At 41.6% G+C, this 14,056-nt stretch overlaps 1 protein-coding gene across 6 annotated transcripts in view; it reads left to right on the top strand.

Annotated features, from left to right (window-relative positions):
• The window catches only part of LOC137369997 (aspartyl/asparaginyl beta-hydroxylase-like), a 295,423-nt gene that overhangs the window by 4,265 nt on the left and 277,102 nt on the right, over positions 1-14,056 (top strand). The window lies entirely within an intron of this gene.

Genomic DNA, 14,056 nt, shown 5'->3' with positions numbered 1-14,056 from the left:
TTTGCCATTTGTTCTGTAAGAGCTCGTCTTTTGCTTGTTAATTCTCAAGTGACTGGGAAGCAGGTGAGTGCATTCTTAACTGTATCAAGGTGGCTTGTAACTGGTGGCTAAGATTCTTCTATAGTTGAATAGGTCAGATAGTTCTAGCTGGAGGATAAGTGGGAAGTTTGCTGTGTTATTTCAGTTTCAGCAGTACTCCTGAACTTGCTTGACAGTTGAAGAGCAGACTAATTCAGCTTTGGCTTTGCTAACTGGCACTAAGCTCTCTGGACTTTGCTAAAGGGGAAAGTGTGCACTCCATGTTGAGGATTTCTCAATTTGTGTTTGTGGCTTTTTAAAAGGGAATTGGGATCAACACCAAATAGAGAGTTCAAAGTATGAAGAATAAATGAAAAATCTAGACTCTGCACCTTGCACTGTGTTCCTGTACTACTCAATTCTGTCCTTGGAAGTGAACAATACCTCTGAATTGCAAGGGAACCTTATTGGTATATAAGTAAGCCTGAAGATGTGGAAGTTACACTTGTATTAAAATGTTAAATTCTAGTTACAGAAAATTACAAAACTGCATACATGTACAGCATCATGATTCTTTCCCCATTTATTGAATTCACTGAGCAACCTGAATAACAACAAGTGATGTTTCAGGAATATGAACCGACTGTGAAAATTTCTGCTGATCCCATTAATCATATAGTGTCTTTGGCCTCCTTATCTCAAGAGACAATGGGTAAGCGCCTGGAGGTGGTCAGTGTTGTGTGGAGCAGCGCCTGGAGTGGCTATAAAGGCCAATTCTAGAGTGACAGGCTCTTCCACAGGTGCTGCAGAAAAATTTGTTTGTCGGGGCTGTTACACAGTTGGCTCTCGCCTTGCGCTTCTGTCTTTTTTCCTGCCAACTGCTAAGTCTCTTCGACTCGCCACACTTTAGCCCTGCCTTTGTGGCTGCCCGCCAGCTCTGGCGAACGCTGGCAACTGACTCCCACGACTTGTGATCAATGTCACAGGACTTCATGTCGCGTTTGCAGACGTCTTTAAAGCGGAGACATGGACGGCCGGTGGGTCTGATACCAGTGGCGAGCTCGCTGTACAATGTGTCTTTGGGGATCCTGCCATCTTCCATGCGGCTCACATGGCCAAGCCATCTCAAGTGCCGCTGACTCAGTAGTGTGTATTAACTGGGGATGTTGGCCGCCTCGAGGACTTCTGTGTTGGAGATATAGTCCTGCCACCTGATGCCAAGTATTCTCCGGAGGCAGCGAAGATGGAATGAATTGAGACGTCGCTCTTGGCTGACATACATTGTCCAGGCCTCGCTGCCATAGAGCAAGGTACTGAGGACACAGGCTTGATACACTCGGACTTTTGTGTTCCGTGTCAGTGCGCCATTTTCCCACACACTCTTGGCCAGTCTGGACATAGCAGTGGAAGTCTTTCCCATGCGCTTGTTGATTTCTGCATCGAGAGACAGGTTACTGGTGATAGTTGAGCCTAGGTAGGTGAACTCTTGAACCACTTCCAGAGCGTGGTCACCAATATTGATGGATGGAGCATTTCTGACGTCCTGCCCCATGATGTTCGTTTTCTTGAGGCTGATGGTTAGGCCAAATTCATTGCAGGCAGCTGCAAACCTGTCAATGAGACTCTGCAGGCACTCTTCAGTGTGAGATGTTAAAGCAGCATCGTCAGCAAAGAGGAGTTCCCTGATGAGGACTTTCCGTACTTTGGACTTCGCTCTTAGACGGGCAAGGTTGAACAACCTGCCCCCTGATCTTGTGTGGAGGAAAATTCCTTCTTCAGAGGATTTGAACGCATGTGAAAGCAGCAGGGAGAAGAAAATCCCAAAAAGTGTGGGTGCGAGAACACAGCCCTGTTTCACGCCACTCAGGATAGGAAAGGGGTCTGATGAGCCACCATGTTGAATTGTGCCTTTCATATTGTCATGGAATGAGGTGATGATACTTAGTAACTTTGGTGGACATCCAATCTTTTCTAGTAGTCTGAAGAGACCACGTCTGCTGACGAGGTAAAAGGCTTTGGTGAGATCAATGAAAGCAATGTAGAGGGGCATCTGTTGTTCGCGGCATTTCTCCTGTATCTGACGAAGGGAGAACAGCATGTCAATGGTCGATCTCTCTGCACGAAAGGGTAGTTGCGCTTGGCCAGCTTCTGGAGCCTGTTTAAAGCGACTCGAGCAAAGACTTTCCCCACTATGCTGAGCAGGGAGATTCCACGGTAGTTGTTGCAGTCACCGCGGTCACCTTTGTTTTTATAGAGGGTGATGATATTGGCATCGCGCATGTCCTGAGGTACTGCTCCCTCGTCCCAGCACAGGCAAAGCAGTTCATGTAGTGCTGCGAGTATAGCAGGCTTGGCACTCTTGATTATTTCAGGGGTAATGCTGTCCTTCCCAGGGGCTTTTCCACTGGCGAGAGAATCTATGGCATTACTGAGTTCCGATTTTGTTGGCTGTACGTCCAGCTCATCCATGACTGGTAGAGGCTGGGCTGCATTGAGGGCTGTCTCAGTGACAGCATTCTCCCTGGAGTACAGTTCTAGGTAGTGCTCAACCCAGCGGTCCATTTGCTTGCGTTGGTCAGTGATTATGTCCCCTGATTTAGATTTGAGGGGGGCGATCTTGATGGTTGGTCCAAAAGCGCTCTTAATGCCATCATACATTCCTCTGATGTTTCCTGTATCGGAGGCCAGCTGAATATGACTGCATAGGTGTTGCCAGTAGTCATTTGCATAGCGCCTGGCTGTTCTTTGTGCAGTGCTTCTGGCTGCTTTAAGTGCTACGGATGTTAACTCGCTGGGGGCTTTCTTGTAGTTCAACAGTGCAATGCGCTTAGTGGCTATGACAGGTTCCAGCTCTTCAATATGAGATTGAAACCAGTCTGCATTCGTCTTCGCTCGTTTGCCGTAGGTGATCAAAGCTGACTCATAGATGGCATCTCTGATGTGGGCCCACTTGGTCTCAGCATCCCCTGTGGGAGTGTTTTGAAGGGCTGTTACAAGTGAATTTAGAAATTTTTGTTTCGAATCTCCAGCTAATCTAAAATTAGTTTCGGTAAGTAATTTGATTAATATCTACTCAGAAACTTGTATTTTCGCACTAAGATTGTGCAATTTTTAAATTATTTAAGTGGTAAGCCATGTTGTACCATACCCAATTGCTTGCTTTAGTTTTACTGTAACCAGATCCAGTGACAGACATTTGTATGATCCCAGCAGCACAAGCGTCTGAGTATTTATTTCTGTCTATATTCACAACTTTTAATGACATTACCAAGCAGATATATTTATTATTAACCATATAGCCAACTCTTTTTAATGAAAAAGTTCATGGATGTATTAATTAGTTTTAATGAAAGTCTGTTCTGATGTTACAGTTCTGTTCGGAGGGGGAAGCATTCTGCTTCACCATCTCTCTTCCCTGCTGTCGCCCACCCCGCCCCAAGTATTTGAAAATCATGTCACTTAGAATTTCAAGAAGATATCCATATTCTAATGCTTTTCCTTTATTTTCTATCTTTTTCTCCTGTTTTTCTGAAGGTGTTGAGCCCTACTTTGTATCCCCTCTGTGAACTTCCCCAAATATGAATGTCAGCAAGTTGTTTTATCACAGTGGCATCGTAGTTGAGTCTTGTTGATGTTTCTTTTGTTCTCATCCCCTCCCTATCCCAAGTACAATGAAACCACTTGTAGTATCTTTACTGTTACCATGGTTAAAATCAGCTTGGTGCAGACCTAGACCCTTCCTTGTCTATACCACTCTGCTGTTCACTGGACAGTCTTGCAGACCCAGTGGGTGAGCCTTCACTGCCTACTTTTTGTGTTTTTTAATCTTCAATTTTCCCCAAATGCAGTAGCTCTATTATTGCCCCACCAGTTCCTGCACAGGCTGTCTGTACACTAGTAGATGTGCTAATTGCATAACATTGTGGTTTGTGTTCCTGTCCTTTCTTGTATTTTTCTTCTTTTAGGTTTTTGGAAGTTTCTGATTTTCACCAGGTTGTTTGCAATGCCACTTGAGGAATACAAAGCTTTTTCAAACCTTAATCTGTGCATTTTCTGGCCTAATAAAGATTTTGAAGACTTGAATGTTCACAAACTGAACACAGTACATGGTGGAATTGAATGTCATTGAGTCCCATGCATGTTTTTATTTGTGATTGCCTAAGGAGGAGTATTTCCATGGGTGTAGTGTGGGCATGTTTGGACATTGGGACTTCATGTATGTGGGGACCAAGATACTTTTCTAGACTTTCTGTCCTTGTACTAACTATCTCTTCAGTAGCATAGACAAAGATCTGGGATGTTTGATAAAAATGAAATAGGTGAAAATGTATACTGTAGGTACTACACTCGTCCATAGAACTCAGGGTCACTGCAGCACGGTATCTCTTGACTTAGCTTTTGAATATTCTTCAGAGTGAAGAACTGTAGTGTTGGAAACTGGGACATCTTTACCAATTTGGGAACACTGTCTAAAAAGGACTTCAGAGTCAGGTATAGTGCAGTTAGCACAGTTAAACTTCTCAACTTTGTCCATCAAGATTTGAATCCTGATCCAAGAGGTGAAGGGTATCATGTCTTGCCTTTTTAATTTGGGAAGTGTAGGAGTCTTGTTGGTTTCTTAAGCAGATTAGATCTGGTGATTGTGTCTTTGATAATTTCCATATCTACTTTCCATATCTACAATTATAAATTAGAGAATCATCCTTGCTCACTCTTAAATGTGCAATAGGGATAATAATAAAGTACATTTTGTGTACCATTTCTGGCCTGATTGCATGGCACACAGCAAGGTGTTGGGCTTTTTTTCTGTGCCATGTTGTTACATAGGCAAAAACCAGAATTGAAAAGGATAAGAAATGACTACATATTACACACACATGCATCTTGTTTGTTTTCCAAGCCAGTAATTCATCCTGAAGTTGAGATTATGTCTGATCTAGTATGTCTGAAGTGTGTTAACTGTTTATATGCACAGGAAAATTGTCAAACATTTAGAGAATTGAGTACTATAAATTATAATTGTGCACTGGGAGCAACATCTTGCATGCTGCGCCGAGTCAGCCCATGAGTGGAATCTCTGTGGCCATCTTCCTGTGCTGGTTACCCAGGCCAAATAAAAGAAAAACGTTCAAAATTATATTTAAGTTTCTAAAGCAAAAATAATTGTTCTTCCTGGTTGTATTAACTTGGGCAGGTCTCCTAGACTAAAACTTTAAGTTCCACTAATGAAGCATTAGCTGGAACAATTTCCTCGTCAAATACACAGTGGCAACTATTTCAGTGCTTCATTATGGAGTTTCGCTTATTGTAGCAAAAGTTAGAATTTCATGATTTTTCCTTTTCTAGCAAGGATACAAATCACCATAGAAGCTACACCTACTTAAATTGATTTATAAAAAAAGGTAAATTATCTCTTTCTTTTGAAAAGTACATTAGAGATTTTTGTAAATCTTACTTCATTGGTCTTCAGCTCTAATTGTGTGCTGTAGTAGGAATATTCACTGAAGGTGAAAACTGTTGGCTTGGATCATCAAGTCACTTACCAGCATAGCACTGTGTAGTATATAATAAAGAGCTCTTCCTGTGTAGTGAAGGATGTCATTTCCATGGCTTTCTAGGTTGGCTGTTTTGTCTGTTCCATATCTGAAAACTTCCAGAGTTGTATATTAAACCATTCTGTCTGGATTGCACACTCAGAACTGAAGCAATCTTATTGTAAACAGCTTCACTGCGAATGCAGAAAGGCTGAAATAAGAAAATGCTGGATATAGATAGTAGTCCGTAAGTATATATACAGAAAGGACTGCTTAACATTTTGGCTAAGGTACTTTCATTTTAACATTAATATTGAGATTTTTACATAGCCACTCATTTGGGAAAGATAACAAAAATGCCCTGTTAAATTGTTCAGAAGCACACGTCTGTATGGTCAGTTGAAAGGCAAAGCGAAGCCAGGGAATTTGTGAAATGCAAAGTCAGTTGCTTTTAATTAAATTGAATGTGCTGACCAGCTGTGTTTCTTCCTTTTCTCCTTGCTTCTATTTCCACTCCCCCACAATCCCCTCCTCCCCCTGCTTTTTAGAAAAAATGTTGAATCTTTTTCTGCATTAAGCAGACCAAAAGCTGATGGGCAGGTAAACAAATGCCTCCCCTTTTAAAACGAAAAGGACATCCCCAGATTTAAATTTAGGGATTAACAAAAGAACAAATTGAAATTGAGGTCAGATGAAGTGCAGTCTTAAAAGTGACAAATTGAAATATTTCCACCATTTCTGTGCACTGCATGTTTTGAGTACTGTATCTGCTAGTCTTTCTCTGACAAAGAACCATATTAAACACAATTCTTTACCTGTCTCTACAGGGAATATGATGAAAAGTGCTACTTAGTTGGCCAGTTGCCACATCTATCTAAATTTGCACATAGGTATTGTGATTCTTCATTGAATTATAGAAGTTTACAGTCAAAAAAGTAGTATTGAAAGAGGTAGCTATGGAGATAGTGGACGCATTGGTGATCATCTTCCAAAATTCTATAGATTCTGGAACGGTTCCTGCAGATTGGAAGGTAGCAAATCTCACCCCACTATTTAAGAAAAGGAGAGAGAAAACGGGAACTACAAACCTGTTAGCCTTGTATCAGTAGTAGGAAAAATGTTAGAATCTATTCTAAAGGATGTGATAAGTGGGCAGTTGGATAATAATCTGATTGGGCATAGTCAACATGACAAACCGGTTGGAGTTTTTTGAGGATGTTACTAAGAGAATTGATAAAGGGGAGTCAGTGGACATAGTATACTTGGATTTTCAGAAGGTTTTTGAGAAAGTGCTCCATAGGTTGGTTAACAAAATTAATGCACATGGGATAGGAGGTAATATACTGGCATGGATTAAGGATTGGTTAACAGGCAGAAAACAGTAGAAATAAGCGGGTCATTCTCCTGTTGGCAGGCTGTGACTGGTGGGGTACCGCAAGGATCAGTACTTGGGGACCAAATGTAATATTTCCAAGTTCGCGGATGACACAAAACTAGGTGGGAATGTGTGTTGTGAGGAAGATGCAAAGCGGCTTCAAGGGGATTTGGACAGACTTGGTGAGTGGGCAAGAACATGGTAGATGCAATATAATGTAGAAAAATGTGAGGTTATCCACTTTGGTAGGAGGAAGAGATGAGCAGAATATTTCTTAAGAGGTAAGAGATTAGAAAGTGTAGATGTACAAAGGGACTTGGTTGTCCTCATCAGTAAGTCACTGAAAGCTAACATGCAAGTGCAGCAAACAATTAGGATGGCTAATGGTATGTTAGTCTTTATCACAAGAGGATTTGAGTACAGGAGTAGTGAAGTCTTGCTTCAATTGTATAGAACCTTGGTTAGACTGCACTTAACTTGGGAAGGATATTATTTGCATACAGGGACTGCAATGAAGGTTCACCAGACTTGTTCCTGGGATGGTGGGACTGTCCTATGAAGAGAGATTGGGCAAACTGGGCCTGTATTCTCTAGAGTTTCGAAGAATGAGAGGTGAACTTCTTGAAACCTATCAAATACTTAAAGGGATAGACAGGGTAGATGCAGGTAAGATGTTTCTCTGGTTGGGGAGTCTAGAACCAGGGCACGCCATTTCAAAATAAGGGGGAAGCCACTTAGGACAGAGATGAGGAGAAATTGAATCTTTGGAATTCTGTTCCCCCAGAGGGTTATGGAAGCACAGTCATTGAATATGTTTAAAGCAGAGATTGATATTTAGAAATATGTCAATGACATAAAGGAATATGGGGATATTGTGGGAAAAAGGCATTGAAATGGATGATTAGCTGTGATTGTCTCGAATGGTGGAGCAGGCTCGATGGGCTGAATGGCCTACTCCTGTTTCTGTATATTCCTGAAGATACCATTCAGCCCATTACACTTTCCACTGTTTTTGATCAGACTAATCTTAAAACTAATTCCTGTGCCCTGCTGTTTCCTCACAGCTTTTGACTTCAAACATTTATCCATTTTTTTTTCTTATAAGATAGCGGCCTCTCTTAGCTTCCCTCTCATTAGTAACAATTTGAAATTGGTGACTCCCTTCACTGACTTGTGCAACAAGAATAAAGCCTTTCCTGATCATTCAATCAAAATCCTTCATAATTTTAAGACCTTGATTAAATATTCTCTTGGCTTTCTCTGCTCCAATGCCAGTAGTCTCACTATCTCAATACAGTTCTTTGCATCAGTCGTCCTGTCTTCCTCTATTGCCCAGAGAATGTGTCTCAATTTTTTTTTCTAAAGTTGTCGATATCATTGAAATGTGGAGAGATGGCGTAGTGGTAATGTCACTGGAGTAGAAATCCAGAGGCTCAGGCTAATACTCGGACGACACAGGTTCAAAGCCCACCAAGGCAGCTTCTGGACTTTAAATTCAATTAATAAAAATCTGGAATTGAAAGCTAGTCTCAGTAATGGTGACCATGAAACTACCATCAAATTTCATTAAAAAACATCTGGTTCACTAATGTCCTTCAGGGAAGGAAATCTGCCCGTTACCCGGTCTGGCCGACATGTGACTCCAGACCCACAGCAATGTGGTTGACTCTTACATGCCCTCCAAAATGGCCTAACAAGCCATTCATTGTCAAGGGCAGTTAGGGATGGGCAACGAATGCTGGCCTTGCCGGTGATGCCCACATCCCATGGAAAAAAAAAAGAGCAGGTCAGAGGCTGAGAATTCTGCAGCGGCTAACCCACCTCCTGACTCCCCAAAGCCTGTCCACCATCTACAAGGCACAAGTCAAGAGTGTGATGGAATGTAATGCTCTCCGCTTGCCTGGATGTGTGTAGCTCCAACAACACTCAGGAAGCTCGACACCATCTAGGACTAAGCAGCCCACATGATTGGCACCCTGTCCAGTACCTTAAACATTTACTCCCTTCAAACCAATGCTCAGTGGCAGCAGTGTGTACCATAGACAAGCTGCACTGCAGCAACTCACCAAAGCTCCTTTGACAGCACCTTCCAAACCCTAGGCCTCTTCCACCCAGAAGGACAAAGGCAGCAGACACGTGGGAACACCACTATCTGTAACCTCTTTCCAAGCTACATACCATCCTGACTTGGATGTTTCCTCTTGTAGGCGAATCTAGAACTAGGAGTCACTGTTTAAAAATATGGGATCACCCATTTAAGACAGGTGAGGAGAGATTTTTTTCGCAGAGGGTTGAGAGTCTTTGGAACTCTTCCTCAAAAGGCGGTGGAAGTAGAGTCTTTGAATATTATTAAGGCAGAGATAGATATATTCTTGATAAGCAAGGGGGTGAAAAGTTATCGGGGTAGATGGGAATGTGGAATTGAGGTTACAATCGGATCAGCCATGATCTTGTTGAATGGCAGAGCAGGCTCAAGGGGCCTACTCCTGCTCCTAATTCGTATGTTAGTAAATATATCATTGTTCATTCATGGTCGCTGGATCAAAATCCTGGAACATCCTCCCTAACAGTGCTGTGGGTGTACCTGTACCAGATGGACTGCAGCAGTTCAAAAGGCAGCTTACCACCATCTGCTCAAGGGCAATTGGGGATGGGCAACAAATGCGTGCATTGCCAGTCATGCCCACATCCCATGAAAACGAATAATAAAACGTAGAATCTTATGGCATTGAAGGAGGCCAGTCGGTCCATCCTGTCTGAGTTGGCTCTGAGAAAGAGTTATCCAATTAGTGCCACCTCTTGCTCTTTCCCTGTAGCCCTGCAGATTGCTCCTTTTTAAGTGTATATTCCCTTCTGAAATTTTGCTATTGAACAAAGAACAGTACAGCACGGGAACAGGCCATTCGGCCCTCCAAGCCTGCGCCGATCTTGATGCCAGTCTAAACTAAAACCTTCTGTAGTTCCGGGAGCCATATCCCTCTATTCCCTTCCTATTCATGTATTTGTCAAGATGCCTCTTAAACGTCTCTATCGTACCTGCTTCCACCACCTCCCCCGGCAGCAAGTTCCAGGCACTCCCCACCCTCTGTGGAAAGAACTTGCCTCGCACATCCCCTCTAAACTTTGCCCCTCTCACCTTCAACCTATGTCCCCTAGTAACTGACTCTTCCACCCTGGGAGAAAGCTTCTGACTATCCACTCTGTCCATGCCACTCATAACTTTGTAAACCTCTATCATGTCACCCCTCCACCTCCGTCGTTCCAGTGAAAACAATCCGAGTTTATCCAACCTCTCTTCATAGCTAATGCCCTCCAGACCAGGCAACATCCTGGTAAACCTCTTCTGTACCCTCTCCAAAGCCTCCACGTCCTTCTGGTAGTGTGGCGACCAGAATTGCACGCAATATTCTAAGTGTGGCCTAACTAAGGTTCTGTACAGCTGCAGCATGACTTGCCAATTTGTATACTCTATGCCCCGACCGATGAAGGCAAGCATGCCGTATGCCTTCTTGACTACCTTATCCACCTTCGTTGCCACTTTCAGTGACCTGTGGACCTGTACGCCCAGATCTCTCTGCCTGTCAATACTCCTGAGGGTTCTGCCATTTACTGTATACTTCCCACCTGTATTAGATCTTCCAAAATGCATTACCTCACATTTGTCTGGATTAAACTCCATCTGCCATTTCTCCACCCAAATCTCCAACCGATCTATATCCTGCTGTATCCTCTGACTATCCTCATCACTATCCGCAACTCCACCAACCTTTGTGTCATCCGCAAACGTACTAATCAGACCAGCTACATTTTCTTCCAAATCATTTATATATACTACAAACATACTACAAATTGAATTTGCTTTAATCACACTGTCCAGTAATACACTCCAGATCATAACAAAAATCCTCATCTTCCCTTTCATCAGTTATCTTAAATGGATATCCTTTGGTTATCGTCCCTTCTGCTAGTGGGAACAGTTTCTTCCTATCTACCCTCATCAGAACTCTTTATTCATTGTGAACACTTCCGTTAAGTCTCCCATTGACCTCTGTTCTCAGGGAGCAATCACAGTTTATCTCATCTTTTCACTTAACTGAAGACTTAACTTATCCTGATAACATTTAACTTAACCTGATCTTCTCTGCACCCTCTCTAGTATATATGGTGGAAAAACTGAGACCCCAGTGTAGATCTGTAAGGAACTCTACTGCCAATTAGAACAATCCCTTTATTCTAACTCTCTGTCTCCTACTTCCCAACGAATCACCAACTCATGCTACAAATTTTTTTTTTGATTTAGAGATACAGCACTGAAACAGGCCCTTCGGCCCACCGAGTCTGTGCCGACCATTAACCACCCATTCATACTAATCCTACACTAATCCCATATTCCTACCACATCCTCACCTGTCCCTATATTCCCCTACTTATACTAGGGGCAATTTATAATGGCCAATTTACCTATAAACCTGCAAGTCTTTTGGCTGTGGGAGGAAACCGGAGCACCCAGAGGAAACCCACGCAGACACAGGGAGAACTTGCAAACTCCACACAGGCAGTACCCAGAACTGAACCCGGGTCGCTGGAGCTGTGAGGCTGCGGTGCTAACCACTGCGCCGCCCAATAGGTGTGCAGAACTGTGTTAAGTATCTTCTGAAAATTCATATAAAAGCATTACTAGAAGCTCCTTTTTTTTTATTATTATAGTACAGGCGACTTTTATATTCCAAACTTTTCAAGCCACTTTTTTTACAACTACAGGAACTCTATCCCATCAATAAAATCTCAAGTTTTGGTGAGGTACAGACTGTGACTGATCAGTCTGTTTTATTGCTAAACTGCCATTTTGAATTCATAAACCAAGTGATTAGGCATGCATTTATTATAGTGCCATATACAATCTCTTTATTTCAAAAATTCATAACTCATACAGTTGTTTCTAAAAATCACTTTTGTTTTTAAAGTATACCAGCAATTCCTTCAGTTCCAGTACAATGTAACTTGCACTTTTCAAACATCAACCTTATTTTTGATTTCTTTATTATATAAGTGTTCAATTAACTTTTCTCTTTGGCCATGTGAGTGTTTGGAACAGCTGACTTTTTTAACAATCAAAAACTTCAAGTATGGGGTAATAGTTAATTAGTCCTTGTAGCTTTCTTTCAAAAGGATAAAAAATATTGAATTCAGCATTTTGTATTGAATAATATGTGAATTGAAACTTGGTTGCTTTTTCTTGCATTGCCAGTTGTGATTCTTTTCTGGGATGCGCCATTCTTTCAACAATTAGGTGCTTTTCTTTATTGTGTTGCAGAAACCTTTTGGCTTAGCTTGTTTTGGAAATTTTTATTTTTGAAATATGAATTCATAAGTGAGGGATTTTGTTTTATTCATTCATGGGATGTGAGCCTCACTAGCTAGGACAGCATTTATTGCCCATCTGTAATTAGCCTTGAGAAGGTGGTAGTGAGCTGTAATACATGCTGGGCAATTACTACTGGGAAATGTAATGTTTTCTTGTGAGTTATTTTCAGTATCAGGTGCTGCCAGTTCAGATATAGATAGATTGGTCAGTTGTAAAACAAAACATCCCTCAGCTCTGAATCTCTGAAGAGCACAAACTGTTCCACCATAATGGTATTTTCCATTTCTCATAATTGGCCTGTAGTCCGTCAGCTCCTTGTGAGACTAAAGCTAGGGGCATCTTGTGCTGTGGACTTTAATCAATGCCCAATAGAAATTGGGATGAGTGCCCAATTTCGCCCCCCCCCCCAACCCCCCCCACACACACACATAGGATCCTGACAGTCAGCACTGAAGGGACTTTGATTTCATTAGTACTAGCTAGATTCACACCCAGGTCAGAGGGAAAGACGAGCAGCCAGGCCATTGTGGGGCTTGTTTCCCTAAAGGGTAAATAGTCCACCAGCTGAAAGATTGGAGAATCACACATGAGAACATGTGGAAGACACAATATCCTGTTTGTATATCAAAAAGGAAATGCATCATTACATCCTCTCTGTTGTACTATGATTTTAATATTGTGCGGGTTGAGTCAACTCTGAATATGAGACATGGGATCTGCTAATGGGGTGACTGATGCCGCTGAACCAGAGAAGATAATTAGGGCAGACCTAATTTGTTTCAATCATGATGTCACTATTCTATGTATATATTATGACAAGCTTGCGGAAGTATACAATGTTGGGCTGCATAATGCAAAATTAAATGAGTAGTTCACGTCGCCTTTCCTCCTGAGACATGAGTTGAAATGTGAAAGCAATTCTTAAAATTAGGTTGTTTTAAGAAGTGATTGTGACACATTCTAATCTTTTCTGTGTAGTCTACAGATAAAAATGTCACTCTGCTGGCTCTCTGCGGAACATCAGTCCCAATTCCCCTGCTCTATCCCTGTAGACTTGTAAGTTTATTCCCCTCAATAATTGACTCCAACACCTTCCCAATGACCGATGTTGGACTAACTGGCTTATCTTCTATCTCCTGTTGTACTGATTGCTGAAATTATGCAGGAATCTCGCAGTTATATTAAGCTTTATTGCACTGGACTACCTGTTAAACACAAGTCTTAAAATTAATTAGTTTTATTTTAATTAAGTCTTTTTAAATTTAAATCATATGTTAGTGTTTCTCTTTTCCTAACCTGTAGAAATAAGCTTAATGATAAAACTGTCAATAGCGTAATTAGACAGTCTTGGTGGCAAAACATCCACTTTGGAACTTATTTTCTCTTTTTTTTTGAAAAATAGTTGTGTTGAAAACACTGAACAGAAACTTTTGATGGGTGTTATGGATATTTGCTGCTGTAAGTTTAGTTGTTAAACTAATAGGAAATGTCTTATCATTTATGAAACTTTTTTTGCCAAGTATCTCTTCTGTAACATTTGCAACCATCTGATTATTCAACCAATGTGTTGAATTTGTGCTGAGATGTACCATCCGATTATTGCTGCCTTTGAGGATCTGATAGCTTGATGTATGCACATTATTCAATAATTTACCCCCTTTGAATCACATGCATTAGAAAGGCATTTATCCAACTCCCTAATGGTTATGGATTTACCAACCTTCAAGTTGAAGACCCTTATGACAGTTAGCAAGTTGAACACAA

This window comes from Heterodontus francisci, chromosome 5 (assembly GCF_036365525.1).
Source record: "Heterodontus francisci isolate sHetFra1 chromosome 5, sHetFra1.hap1, whole genome shotgun sequence".
NCBI lineage: Eukaryota > Metazoa > Chordata > Chondrichthyes > Heterodontiformes > Heterodontidae > Heterodontus > Heterodontus francisci.
The sequence above is the reverse complement of the archived record's forward strand: the minus strand, read 5'-3'. Positions and strand labels throughout refer to the sequence as shown.